We start from the raw sequence: 13,196 nt of genomic DNA, 5'->3' as shown, positions 1-13,196 counted from the left end.
GGCTACCCACTCCAGTACTCTGGCCTGCAGAATTCCATGGGTTGTATAGTCCATGGGGGGTCGCAAAGAGTTGGACACGACTAAGCGACTTTCACTTTTGGTGGTTATATACATATGTATATGTATATATATACATATATGTATATATATATATGATGGATGGAGAAGGTGTGACTATATAGATACATAGTTGCTTGGTCGCTAAGTTGTGTCCGGCTCTTTGCAACCCCATGGACTATAGCCCACTCTGTGCCTCTGTTCCTGGGATTTCTCAGGCAAAAATACTGGAGTGGGTTACCGTTTCCTTCTCCAGGGCATATTCTGGACCTAGGAATTGAACCCACGTCTCCTGCATCTCCTGCCTTGACAGGCAATAGAAAACATTCATCAGCTGATGGACACTTCTTTTGCTACCATATCTGGGCTGTTGTTAACACTCCTGCTATGAACACTGAGGTGTGTGCAAACACAATCACTTTATGAGGCATGGAAGTGAGGATGTTGATGTGAGTTCAGCCCATGACACCAAGAGTCCTTCTTAAACCAGGGTTCCTTGAAAGATGCCCTCTTGCCTGGGCCCCCTGTATGTGGCCCCTGCACCCCCAGTAGATTCTACATAAGCTACACACCCCAGTGGCCCCTCCCACTTGACAGGAGAGGACCACTGGGCTTGGGGAGGCCAAGAGAAGTTGTGTTCTCTGAAGGTCAGCATGGGGAGGGCGTGGGGACCCAGAGGAGGAGCAGACGGGATGCAGGAGAAAGCAGGCCGGCTTCTGATGCTGCCTGGGGGTGGCGCAGCCCAGCAAAGCCCCAGAAAAGATTGCAGGATATTTAAGTTTTCAAACTGGTGACTAAATTCTAAATACCATCGTTTCCCTACACATGGCAACTATCCTTTGCTTTTAAAAAGTATGCCCTTTCATTTAAATTTGAACTCATGTGACAGGTTTCAAATACAGGTTTTCAAAACAATATAGACATTATGACTTAGAAAATGGGCCATTTCTTTCACTGATATTTAAGTCTGTGTAATGAGCCTTTCCAAATAAACTGGCTCAAAAAATGACAGTTTCACAAGAATTTCCTTTCTAAAGATTTTCATACTACATTTTAGAGGGTGTTTTTTTTGTTGTTGTTGTTTTTTTTTTACTGTTTTTAAAAGAAACAGGCAAAACCCAACACAACATTGTAAAGCAATTATCTTCTAATTAAAAATAAATACAATAAAAATATAGTCTATAAGATAATTGGGCTCAGGGAAAGAAAAAAAATTTAAAAATAAATAAATAAGCATAAACATTACGTAAGAGTTCACCAAATGGAGAGCTTATAGGGAGAGCCAACAGATAAAAAACCTCCAACATTTGTTTGCCAAACAAGAATAGCCAGAAAACCAGAATTACAAGTATAACTGCTTTCCTTTTTTTTTTTGTCTAGGTCTCTACCTTTGATTTCATGCCTCCTTCTTAATTATGGGAGGTATAGCTAGATAATTTATCTTTGGTGTCATATACTGTATTAACCATTTCTTCATTGCTTACAAGGCCTTATGACAATATCACAGCGTTTGGTTTTGGGGCATAATGCACGTTCCCAGGATTCAGAGTTTGGAAGTGGAATTCAGCAGTGATGTGTCCTCACTAGAAACTCTACAGTCCCGGGCATGACTTAGCCAGGTGAACACACTGAAGGCCCCAAATTTTCCAAATCCAAACGGCCTGTGACAGCCACAATCAATTTATCATTGCTTTCATTAGAATGGTGTTTTAGACACATGAGTGATCAAGGTTGTTTGCGCTATCCTGCACTGTGAAAAATAGTAAAGAAAAAGGTTGTTTTCAGTAGTTGGGAGGATGTTTTGAAAAGAAACCTTTAAATATGCTTCACTATAAAGGATATTTTGGATACTGTGCTCCATGAGGAGAATTCCAGGTCTGCTTTGTTAAGGGTTGTAACCCAGCCCATGGGCTGACCTGCTGTTGGACCTGCTCACCAAGGGTGCTGAAGGCGTCCTGACAGGGAGCCGGGTGCTGTGTCCACACCCAGGCCATCAGTCAGTCTGGCCTGATGAGGGGCCCGGGGTCTGCAGCTCTGGGATCAAGCCTCCAGAGAAGGCAGGAAGTTATTCCTGTGAGATTTGTAGAGTGGCTGAGGCTCACATAATGATAAGGAAGGATATTTCATGTGACACTGGGATGGCAGGGCTGTGGGTGAGGAGCCCCCTGTAAAGGAACCGTGTTGGTCCTTTAGGAAGTCTGTGCAGGGTCTCCTTCAAAACCGCTGCTTCCTTTAGTCTCGAGTGCAGCCCCCAAAGCTGACTCAAAGTCATTGGTTTTTTTGGGAAAACAGGGAGAACCACGTATTCCAAGCCCCATAGATACCTTCACTATTCCTCAGATCACCAAGTCCTGTTATTTCCCCTCAACTTTTTCTAAGTGTGTCTTTTTAGGAGAGGTTGCGACCATCACCCCAGAATCACTGCGACAGCCTCACAGAAGAATGGCCAGACCATTCTCCCCCATTTCCCCCCAATCTGTGCACTACAGCCAGATTAACCTTCCTCAAAGGTTGCTTTCATCTGTCTCCTTGCTCATTCATTTTCCATCACTATATGTATCGCAAGGCACCAGGTCCCCTTGCCCCCCACTGCCTCATGAGGTCCTCCAGGGACCGACCCTGATGCTCACCTGCCATGGTCCAGGGCCAGCTCACGGTCTGTCTCCTCTTATCATGGGAGGGTTCTGACCAGCGGAAGCACCTCCCCCAGAAGTTCTCCTTGATTGTGCCAGCTCTCAGGGGTGTTCTTCATTCAGAAACCCACCGTCATGCAGTCCTTGATTATCCCGCCTTCTCCAGTTGTTCCACAGTGGTTGATCCCACGGCCTTACTTGGATGATAAACTCTTGGAAGACAAGGACCACTGCATTAAGCTACTTCAGCATCAGTGATAAGAATGGGAAACAAATCACCAAACCATATGAAGCTAACAAAAAAGAGGCATTCCCAAAGCATTTGGTGTGACACGTAGAAATGATATCTAATCATTATTTTCTTGATTGTCTCAGTCACCTAAAACATTCCAAATTCAATAACTGGGAGGAAAAAAAAAAGAAAGAAATGTCCATTTAACAGCCTTGTTTAAGATTTCCGTGGCTGTGGTGGTAACAGGGTATGATGTTATGCTTTCCTGATAGCTCAGTTGGTAAAGAATCAGCCTGCAATGCAGGAGACCCTGGTTCGATTCCTGGGTCAGGAAGATCTGCTGGAGAACGGATAGGCTACCCACTCTAGTATTCTGGCCTGGAGAATTCCATGGACTGTATAGTCCATGGGGTCGCAAAGAGTCGGACGTGACTGAGAGAATTTCACTTTCACTTTCAGCAGGTGTTTAGGGACAGAGATGAGCCACTAGTTAGGCTGAAAGACAAGCTTTATCCCATCACATGGCTTATTAAACAGTTGTCAGTCAACAGTAAAGATGGCTCATGGCTTGTCATTCACAGCAAAGAGGAAGACACGTTCTCTCTTATTTTCAGACGCCAGGGTCTAATGATGAGAACAATGGCATTTAACTTGACAGAAATCTTACTTCACTTTCTAGTGATTAGGAACATTTGACCTGGTATTAACAGAGCGACATTTATAAAGTCCTGTTTTCATGGGTTGGAGCATCTTTGATGGGCCGGGTAAGACCTGTGTGTTCATTTTGGCCTCATCTATCTGTCTGCTCTTTTTAAAGATTTTGCAGGAAAGCATGAGGGGCTTTAGAAATGAACTGCCCAAACATTCAAGCTGGAAAGTGCACACTTGGGGTTTTCCAGGTGGTTGGGAGCCGGACAGGCAGAGAGGGGGCTGGAAGGGAAAGCCTATGGACAAAGGAGGATGGGCAAGTGTCCTCAGGGGTCATTTGTCGGGGTGGGAAGGTTTCAGACACCAGCAGGGACTTCCCTGCACATTTGGCGAAGCTGGTTGGAGAGTGGCAAATGATGACAGCAATTCACGAGGTCAGCAGTTTAGTTCTGCCGCTCCATCCGTACTAATCCTTCATTTGGTGGTGAGGACTTTGCTTTGGGCCTGACTCTGTGATGGCGCAAATCCATTACCCTAGTCCTGATCCCCAGAGGCTGCACGCATATGGTTCCTCAGTGGCCCAGCAGAAGCAAGCGGGTTCTGGGTTCCTGTATCTTTGGGAAGGCAAAAGGTTTTGTTGTCAGTCTTGTGTGAGCTAGATTTGTATCCATTACTTGCTTCTCTTTAAAAAAAAAAAATTTTTTTTTCAGTTGAAGGATAATTGCTTTACAGAATTTTGTTGTTTTCTGTCAAACATCAACATGAATGAGCCATAGGTGTATATATGTCCCCTCTGCTTCTCTTTAACGGGATGTGTGACGTGGGAGGCAGAGCATCACAGCGTGATTTTGGCCTCATCACCAACAAACACTTGTAAAATCACAAAGTGTAACACTGTGGAAAGTTAAGGCAGATGGCCTTGTGATGTAATCCACAAACACACACCTTATTTGCTGAAGAGCCTTGCAGGGGAACGTTATCATTCAAGCAACACTTTGCCTTTGAACAGTCCTGACCATGCTCCAAGTCTTCGCACAGTCCCATCTGGTAATGGTCATCCTTTTTAAAATTTTATTTATTTATTTAAGGCTGTGCTGGGTCTTCATTGCTGCAAGCAGGGGCTACTCTCTAGTTGCAGTGCACGGGCTTCTCACCATACTGGTTTCTCTTGCTGTGGTGCACACGCTGTCAGGCGCACAGGCTTCAGTAGTTGAGGCTCCCAGGCTCTAGAGCAGGGGCTCAGTAGTTGTGGCCCACGGGCTTAGCTGCTCCATAGTATGTGGGATATTCCCAAACCCATGTCTGCTTCATTGGCAGGCAGACTCTTTACCACTAAACTACTAGGAAAGCCCCATGGTCATAATTTAAAGGCAGCCTCTAATTATTACTCCCATGTTACAGATGGGAAGGCTGAGGTCGGGAGCTGTTTATGAACATACAACAGCTAGCACTTTCTGAGCAGTTATTATGTTCCAGGCTTTGTTCTGCTCACTCATGAGTATCAACTAATTTCATCTTCAGTCAAACCTGGGAAGTAGGGACTAGTATTATTTTCATTCTACAGATGAAGCAGTGAAGCACAGAGAAGTTAAACAAGTTGTCCAAGGTCACACAGCTAACAACTGGAACCTGGTTATTCTTCAGCTCCTCTGATCCTAACTGCTCTGCTGAGCTGTGTTTGTCACTACCTGCGGCTGAATTACACTTGTATGTTTACACATCTGCATGTCTTTACAGAGTTTGGGCTGCTTTTTGACTGAAATCGTTTATTTCATTCACATCTTTAAAAATCCTGGTGCCCACACAGCTCTGTGTCCTGGCGTGGAGCTGATGTTCAGAACATGTTTGCTCGAGAATTCTCAAGGCTCCTAGATGGTAAGTATTCATGCTCCCATTTGAAATCAGACTTCTGACTCTTCTTTGAAATGTGGTTTCATGGTTTACTTTTTGTCAAAAATAGGTCAACTTGTTTTCCGAATGATACATTCCTTGTTGTCCCAATTCCAACTGGGAGTATGGATTAGACTGCTAGAATGTTCAAGAATAGCCAAGACAAGGAAGCAACCTAAGTGTCCATCAGCAGACTAATGGATAAAAAAGATGTGGTATATATACACAGTGGAATATTGCTCAGTTGTAAAAAAGAATGAAATAATGCTGTTTGCATCAATGTGGATAGACTTACAGGGCATTAAGCTAAGTGAACCAGGTCAGGCAGAGAAAGGCAAAAGACTGTATGATATCACTTATATGTGCAATCTAAAAAGATACAACTAACAAAGCAGTAACAGACTCATAGAGAACCTACTAGTGGTTACCAGGGTAATATAGGGGTAAGAGAGTAAGAGGTACAAACTACTACGTATAGAATAAATAAGCTACAAGGACATATTGTACAGCACAGGGTATTTAACTAATGTTTGATAATTACTATAAATGGAATATGATCTTTAAAAATTGTGAATCACTGTTTTGTACACCTGAAACTTACATAATATTGTATATCAACTATACTTCAATTAAAAAAAAAAAAAGAGAGAGTACTCTGACCACAGGCATTCTCCTTGCTCCAAAGCCCTTCATTCTCGGGGCCACCTATGGAATGACTGAGTCCTCTCCCCATCCATCCCCCCAACTCCCAGCTCACATTCTGCAGCTTCTAAGCCCCAAAGAAGTTGAGGTTTCTAGGCTCCCTTAGGAATCCCTGAATGCTTTAAAAGGTTTCTAAATGTGTTAAAATGTTTTTATTGCTTAACCTATTTAAAAATTGATTGGTGAGGGCAGAAGTCAACAAAAAGTCTTCACAAACCAGAAGTTGCTTCACTTTGCATTTCCATTTCTCTCCCCTAGGTCTTTCCCTTCCCTGATGTTTCCAGTGTTCACAACAACATTAACATCACCGGCATATAAACAGCTCTTTCCTGTTCCAAGAGCCAGAGAAGCAGTCCAGGAAAAATGGATGGAGGCTATAAATAGGACAATTTCAGAACATGAATTCTGCAAGGCCAGTAATCATGTGAAATTTTCTTTCAGTGACACTGGGTATGTTTCCCCAGCTTGGTTTTTCTTTCTTTCCCAGCAAATTGCTCCAATGTTGACATGCTCTCATCTGCAGAGCCTATGACATAGCATTTCCACCCTCTTGAGACTTCCTTTCAATTATCCAGAGATCCTGGGGCTTACGTGGTCCCAAGGGCCGCCATCCTACTCCAAACATCAGGCAAAGAGAAGGAGAGCAGGGATGCGGGAGTCAGGCTTGCGCTCTCTAGATGGATGTGTTCATTGGTGGGAATGCCTCTCCTGGTCTGGGTACTGGACCACTGCCCTCAGGCCTGTAACCTTCGTGGTTCACAGTCATTGCTCGACACTAAAGGGGGTCCCGAGGTGGCTCCCTGGTAGACTGTTCCAGCTTTGCCTACACCTTCCGTGGGTGTGAGCCCTTCCAGAGTCGTAAATCCATTCACCCCCAAGCTGTCTTCCACCATGAGTACATTGTCTTTCCTTAGAACCGTGGGTTGGAAAAACCTTCTCCGGGCTTGTCTCTTGAGGACATGCCGGATGCTCTGGGTCACCTCCAGGGCCCCAGCCTCCCCTTGAGTCCAGGGAACGTGCAGTCCTCTCAGTGCATCACAGTGGTTTGCTGTCTCCCACTTTCTGCAGCAACGTGGTGACTTAATTTCATGAATGTCACCTCACCACATCTTTTTATACTAGCAATCAAAACTAAATGCATTATCACAATAAAAAGATAATTTAGGGCTAAAAAATTAGCAAAGGTTGAAAAGCTGTGGGAAAGTAGATGTCCTCATGTGTTGTTTGTGGGGGTGTACACTGTCATGATAGTTTTGGGGGAAACTTGTCACCCTGGACACAAAATCTTAGCAATATGGACCCTTGGGTGTTCAGTTCCACTTTCTGGATTTCATCCAATAAGAGGTCACATTCACAAAAACTGAAAAGTAAGCATCATCATTACAGAAAAGACAAAAAGGAAGTAAGAGCCATGAAGGGCTGTTGGTGGGAGACTGGTGAGGTAAGTCCTGTTTTAGGTACACTGTGGACTGCCAGGCGCCCATGAATGATGACGAGCTGATCCAGGTCTGTGTTTACATTTAGCAACATCCCGAGCATAGCACTGCTTGGCGGAAGGAGGTGATGAATCTCAGGGAGTCTGTCCTATTTCTGCAGCAAAACCACACACAGAGATGGGACCAGAGAGGGAGGTGTGGGGACGGCAAGAAGCCAGTATGCAGTTAGACAGGAACTCCTCTCCATTGTGGATTCATGTGGTTTCATGTGATTATGGTGCTTTAAAAACTGACTTCACATTTTTTAACGAAGATTACTTTTAATTTTTCATTGCCACTTGTGTGGTCGTGGTTCCTTATTGCTTGCCCTAGATAAAATTTTATGGACTCTTCCAATTGAATTTTCACAAAACCTCCTGAGGTGGGCATCACTGCAATCCCACCTATAAATAAAGCAAAGTGAGTTGGAGTGATTTTCCAAGATCATAAAACCAGTGACCCCTGCAGCTAGAATTTGACGTGACCCTCTTGTCTACCCACAAATTATCCTTCATAATAAAAAAGTGGGATGATAACTATACATGCATGTATGCGTGTATATATTTAAAAAGAAGAAAGTTATTCACTAATCTTCATGAGTATTGGACAGTATTTAAACTCTTTATTCATAGCATTTCAAAAACAAACACATGCAGAGTGAAGAAAGGGGTTGCTGGGTTGTTTGCTTTTTGTTTTCCCTTCCTAGTGGCAGTCAAACGTGTCAGAGTTAATTCTCTGGTTATTAAAGATACAATAAAACTGAACAGTCTTCCCTTACAAGGAGTAAGCAACTCATTTCTGTTTTCTTGCTCACAGAAACTGTCTTTCCAAATATACCGATGAACGTATTTAAAAGAGGACTTGCTACCCTTATGCCTACGTGGGTATAGGCTGCCTGTGCTGGGAAGGCAGGTGAGTCTGGGATGAAGGCCCTGTGGCCCCTGGGTCCCCCAGGTCCTGCCCAGAGGGAAGCATGGATTCGCTCTTCTGCAGAGTGTTTATGGTGAGAACCAGGTGTTTAGTGCCTCTCCAAGGACCCAGAAAACATTGGCAGATGCGGGGGGAAAAAATAAGTGCTTCCTGCTATTCATGGGCTTTCCCACTTCTTGAAAGTAATACTCCACGTGCATGTGCACACACCAACACACAGATGTGCACAAATATGATCTCATCTTCCTCCCAGGGATCAGAAGGGCCACAGCCCTCCCACCCTCATTTGCAATCAGGCCGGAAGTGCAAGACACACGGTTTCCTAATGATGGAGCTGGGATTAAAAATGAGGTTCACCTCCTGCCGGCTCATCACAGGGAGCCCTTCATGTGAAGGGCATGAGATGACCTCCAAACACAGCATTAATATAGGGGCTGGACATGCTCAGGGGTGGGAGCTGTCCTGAAACCATGGAGAGAGTTGCACAGGGACCCACTAACTGGGGAGTCTGTGCAGAGTGCCCCCAGCAGTGATCAACGGAGCACCGGAGAGAAAGGCCACCTGGCGACCCCATCAGCTGCCCCTTCTCATCCTCAGATGGTCATGACATGACTGGGACCCTACCCAGAGACTGGTCATTTGAAAACTTGGTGTGTCCTATGTGAAAGAGCCTCAGACTTGTATGTGCTTCACTCTTAGTTGTAAGATTCGAATCATCAGACATTATAGCAAATGTAGCTCATCTAATTTACATCTATGGAATTATATATGTATAAATAAATAGGTAAACATTTAAATATGTATTTGATATGATTTCTAGCTAAGCTTGGGGCTTCCCCTGTGGCTCAACAATAAAGAATCTGCCTGTAATGCAGGAGATTCAGGAGACCCTGGTTTGATCTCTGAGTTGGGAAGATCCCCTGGAGGAGGGCATGGCAACTCACTCCAGTATTCTTGCCTGGAGAATCCCATGGACAGGGGAGCCTGGTGGACTACAGTCCATGGGGTCGCAAACAGACATGACTGAAGCAACTGGCCATGCACAAACAGCTAAGCTTAGGTGCGCTGAACAATGAACTATTGAGAGGAAACATTGTCAGAGCTACAGGGAGAAAGTGACAGCTTTTAACATTCTATTAGCAGGCAAGACAACTACTTCTTTGGTAGCGCAGTGGTAAAAAAATCCATCTGCCAGTGTAGGAGATGGGAGTTGGATCCCTGGGTTGGGAAGATGCCCTGAAGGAGGAAACGGCCACCCACTCCAGTATTCTTGCCTGAGAAATCCCATTGGCAGAGGGGCCTGATGGGCTACAGTCCATGGGGTCAGAAATAATCAGATACCACTGAGTGATTGAGCACTCATGCATTATTGTAGAGCTGGGCTCAACTTTCTAGCTATATTTGGCTGTTACTTAAGTTGCTGATGATTCTTAACGGTAAAATGATACAATAAAATAATAAGAGCTTCCTAATGTGAAACTAAATAAGCAGTGTGGATAATGTACTTAGCAAAGTGTCTAGTGGGAAGGAAATGTGCCATAAAATTAAATAATATTGTTGTTATTATTACAGTGTTCTTGAGGAAGGTGGCAACATGATAAAGCAATATTAGAGACAAATGATTCTAATTGCATTGTGTAATAACTGACAGGAGATAGAAAACTCTGGAGGAAGGATTTTTGTGGAGCTGGGGGGTATCTGGAAGCTCCAGATTTTCTTATTTTCACATAGGAAATAATAACCTTTTCATTTCAGGTTGCTACCATGACTACAAATATAAATAAATAAAGAAGTCAATGATGAAAAACAAAACAAAAAAGCTATGTGATGGTGGAGATTATTGCTCTATTTGCCTTGGAGGCTAAACATATTGCCAAAAACATAGGTGTTCAGAGAAGAGTAAAAATCCTCCAAATTCTTCGAATTTTTTCTTTAAATGTTTAAGTACTGAGAAACAGAGTATTTCCTGCCATCTCAGTGAACAAGGATGTCATCGTCCTCAGGGATTCCAGCCCTCCAGGACATCCAGGAAGGAGAAGACCTGAGTTACATGGCGGCCATCAGTCTGTATGTAGCCATTCCCCACAGGGAGCCCTGAGGAGCTCAGGGTGTGAAAAGCACAGGACATTGGCCCTAGATACAGGAATGATTTCAGTGAACCCAGACTCTTGCATCTTCCCATAAACAGAAAAGCGCTAAATTCCTTGAGATGTCTGTGTGTGCTCAGTTATGTCCGACTCATCTGTGGCCTGTGGCCTGCCAGGCTCCTCTGTCCTTGGGATTTTCCAGGCAGGAATACTGGAGTGGGTTTCCATTTCCTTCTCTAGGACCTTGAGATATCTGGTTTTCTTTAATTCACAAAAATACTTTTGATGTTCAGATTAGCTACCTTTTGTTGCAAACTTCTATATAACCTGACTCCCCCCGCCCGCCCCACCACCACCCCTATCCACCCCCCACTGCCACCCTGCCCCACACCGCCACCCTCTACCTCCTAAGAGTAGTTTTCTCAGGATCATTTGAGATGCTGTCTTGTGGGCTTGAAGTTTTAAAAATTCCCACCAAATAAAATGTAACTCTCAACTTTTAGGGTGTGGCTATGTTTTATGTTGACAGTACTTACTGCTCTGAAATCCTACTTTTCTTTTCCTGCCCAAGGAATATACTGGTAGGCAACCTCCCACCCCCCAACCCCCCTCCCCCCAATCCGGCTGGATCCTGACTCATTACCCTGAAGTTTTTGAGGTTGAGGTGGAGATGTACTGAAAAGATGTGAAAACTGGAAGCATGGCATAGTGTCAGCTAAAATAAAACTCACCCTCCCCGCCCACATTGCCTACGGGATCCAAAATGTGTTCCCTGATTTAGCATGGAAGTATTTACTCTGGTCACTGGCTTCTAAACTATCGTGGAAACGGACAATTCCTCCCTGATTCCTTCGGTTACAACCACGATCCTGCTGGCTTTTCCATTTGCTTTAAATGCCTGGGCGTGACAAGTGGGTACAACACAAGCTCAGCTGTCTTTGATTCAATTCCACGCAATTGTCTGGCTAAGGAACCAGCATCATCAGTGTCACTTAACTTCGGATTGTTTCTAAGCATCTTTGAAAACCTTGGGGCGCTCAGACAGTATGACTTCACCCCAGGGGAGGGTTGGCTCACAGCCCTACTGCTTACAAACAGAAGGTGGTTAAACAAGCATTTTTTGAAAAGGCATATTTGGTGGCTGTAAACTGGAGCAATAAAAATTGCACAATCTAAAGGAAGGAACAGTTTGTTTTGCCCTGTTTATTGCCAGTTAAATGCCCAAAGACTTTTAAAGTAACAGCAACAAGTATAAAGGAGGGGCAAAAAAATCAAATATAAAATTTTATGACCTTAAGATAAACCTATTGCTCTCTCCCTTCCAGAGTTTTACAAAACTTCCTATACCTTTTGGCACTTAAAACTACATGTAATGTTTTACTCTGCAAATGCCGGCAAGGCATCATATAAAATTACAGCTGAAGGAGTGGAGGTGCTGTAAAATGGAACAGGAAAACTGAAAAGCTCCACACAGAGTGAAACAGTTGATGCTACATTCTCTCCAATAAAGTGAAATTCATTCGAAGAGGAAAAGAGTGGAATTGAGCATGTGCTTTATTTTCCCCTGGATAAAACCTTTTAAAAGCAGCCCTATAGGTGGTTCTATTTGCCTCTTGCATCCTGTGTCCGAGGGGACCCTTTCTGGTAGATTTCAGCTTGGTTGCATCTACCCCTTGCAAGGCCAAGGGCACCCTGATTTAATAGCCTCCAGGATTTGTTCTTCTGAGTTTCCGAGTCTCCCCAGTTGATGCCGAAGGGCAGGCAAGGTTGAGAACTGCAGCTTTAGAGACTGGCCAGCAGTGAGGAGTGCCCTTGGATGAGAAGGGGAGGTGCAGGTCATCCGGTGGTGAGGTGGGCGGTCCCCCAGAAGCAGCCATAGCCTGCTCGGTGATGCCCACTGTAAGTCCTGTGGTCCTGGTTTTAAGGAGCCCTTAAAGCTGCACCTTGGACTGCAAGGCGATTGAACCAGTCAATCCTACAGCAAATCAGCCCTGAATATTCCTTGAAAGAACTGATGCTGAAGCTCTAATACTTTGGCCACCTGATGAGGAGAGCCAACTCACTGGAAAAGATTGTAATGCTGGGAAAGATTGAGGGCAGGGGGAGAAGGGGACGGCAGAGAATGAGATGGTTGGATGGCATCATTGACTTAATGGACATGAGTTTGAGTAAACTTTGGGAGATAGTGAAGGACAGGGGAGCCTGGTGTGCTGCAGTCCCTGGGGTTGCAAAGAGTTGGACACGACTGAGCGACTGAACAACAGAAAGTTGCCCCTGACCACCCAGCTGGGGGTCTGTTCTCATGACCAAACCCGATTGGGATGATTTCAAAATATGCAGGAGTTTCTACGTTTGTGGAGTCCACCACAGGGATGACTGCATGTCCAATATAATGCCAGGGCAGACACAGTCTCCTAACCTGCCTCCAGGTCTGTCCCCCTCAACAGACCCACTTCCTTCCTGCCTAAGTCCAGGGCTTCTGAGCAACAGGGGGCTGAGGGCACCTTTTGTCTTGAGAATTGATAAGGTCCCTGGGCTAGTT

The 13,196-nt window shown here is 44.6% G+C and overlaps 1 long non-coding RNA gene across 5 annotated transcripts in view; it reads left to right on the top strand.

Annotated features, from left to right (window-relative positions):
* LOC122681726 overlaps positions 1–10,822 on the top strand; it is a 92,222-nt gene extending 81,400 nt beyond the window's left edge. For all 5 annotated transcript variants that reach the window (XR_006337087.1, XR_006337086.1, XR_006337088.1 and 2 more), the window contains 4 exons: positions 5,308–5,445; positions 6,421–6,612; positions 8,454–8,549; positions 10,323–10,822. This is a non-coding gene — a long non-coding RNA (uncharacterized LOC122681726). The remainder of the gene's footprint in view (positions 1–5,307; positions 5,446–6,420; positions 6,613–8,453; positions 8,550–10,322) is intronic.
* The last annotated feature ends 2,374 nt before the right edge of the window (positions 10,823–13,196 follow it).

Source organism: Cervus elaphus, chromosome 23, assembly GCF_910594005.1.
Source record: "Cervus elaphus chromosome 23, mCerEla1.1, whole genome shotgun sequence".
NCBI classification, from domain to species: Eukaryota; Metazoa; Chordata; class Mammalia; order Artiodactyla; family Cervidae; genus Cervus; species Cervus elaphus.
This window is presented reverse-complemented; position numbering and strand designations above follow the sequence as displayed.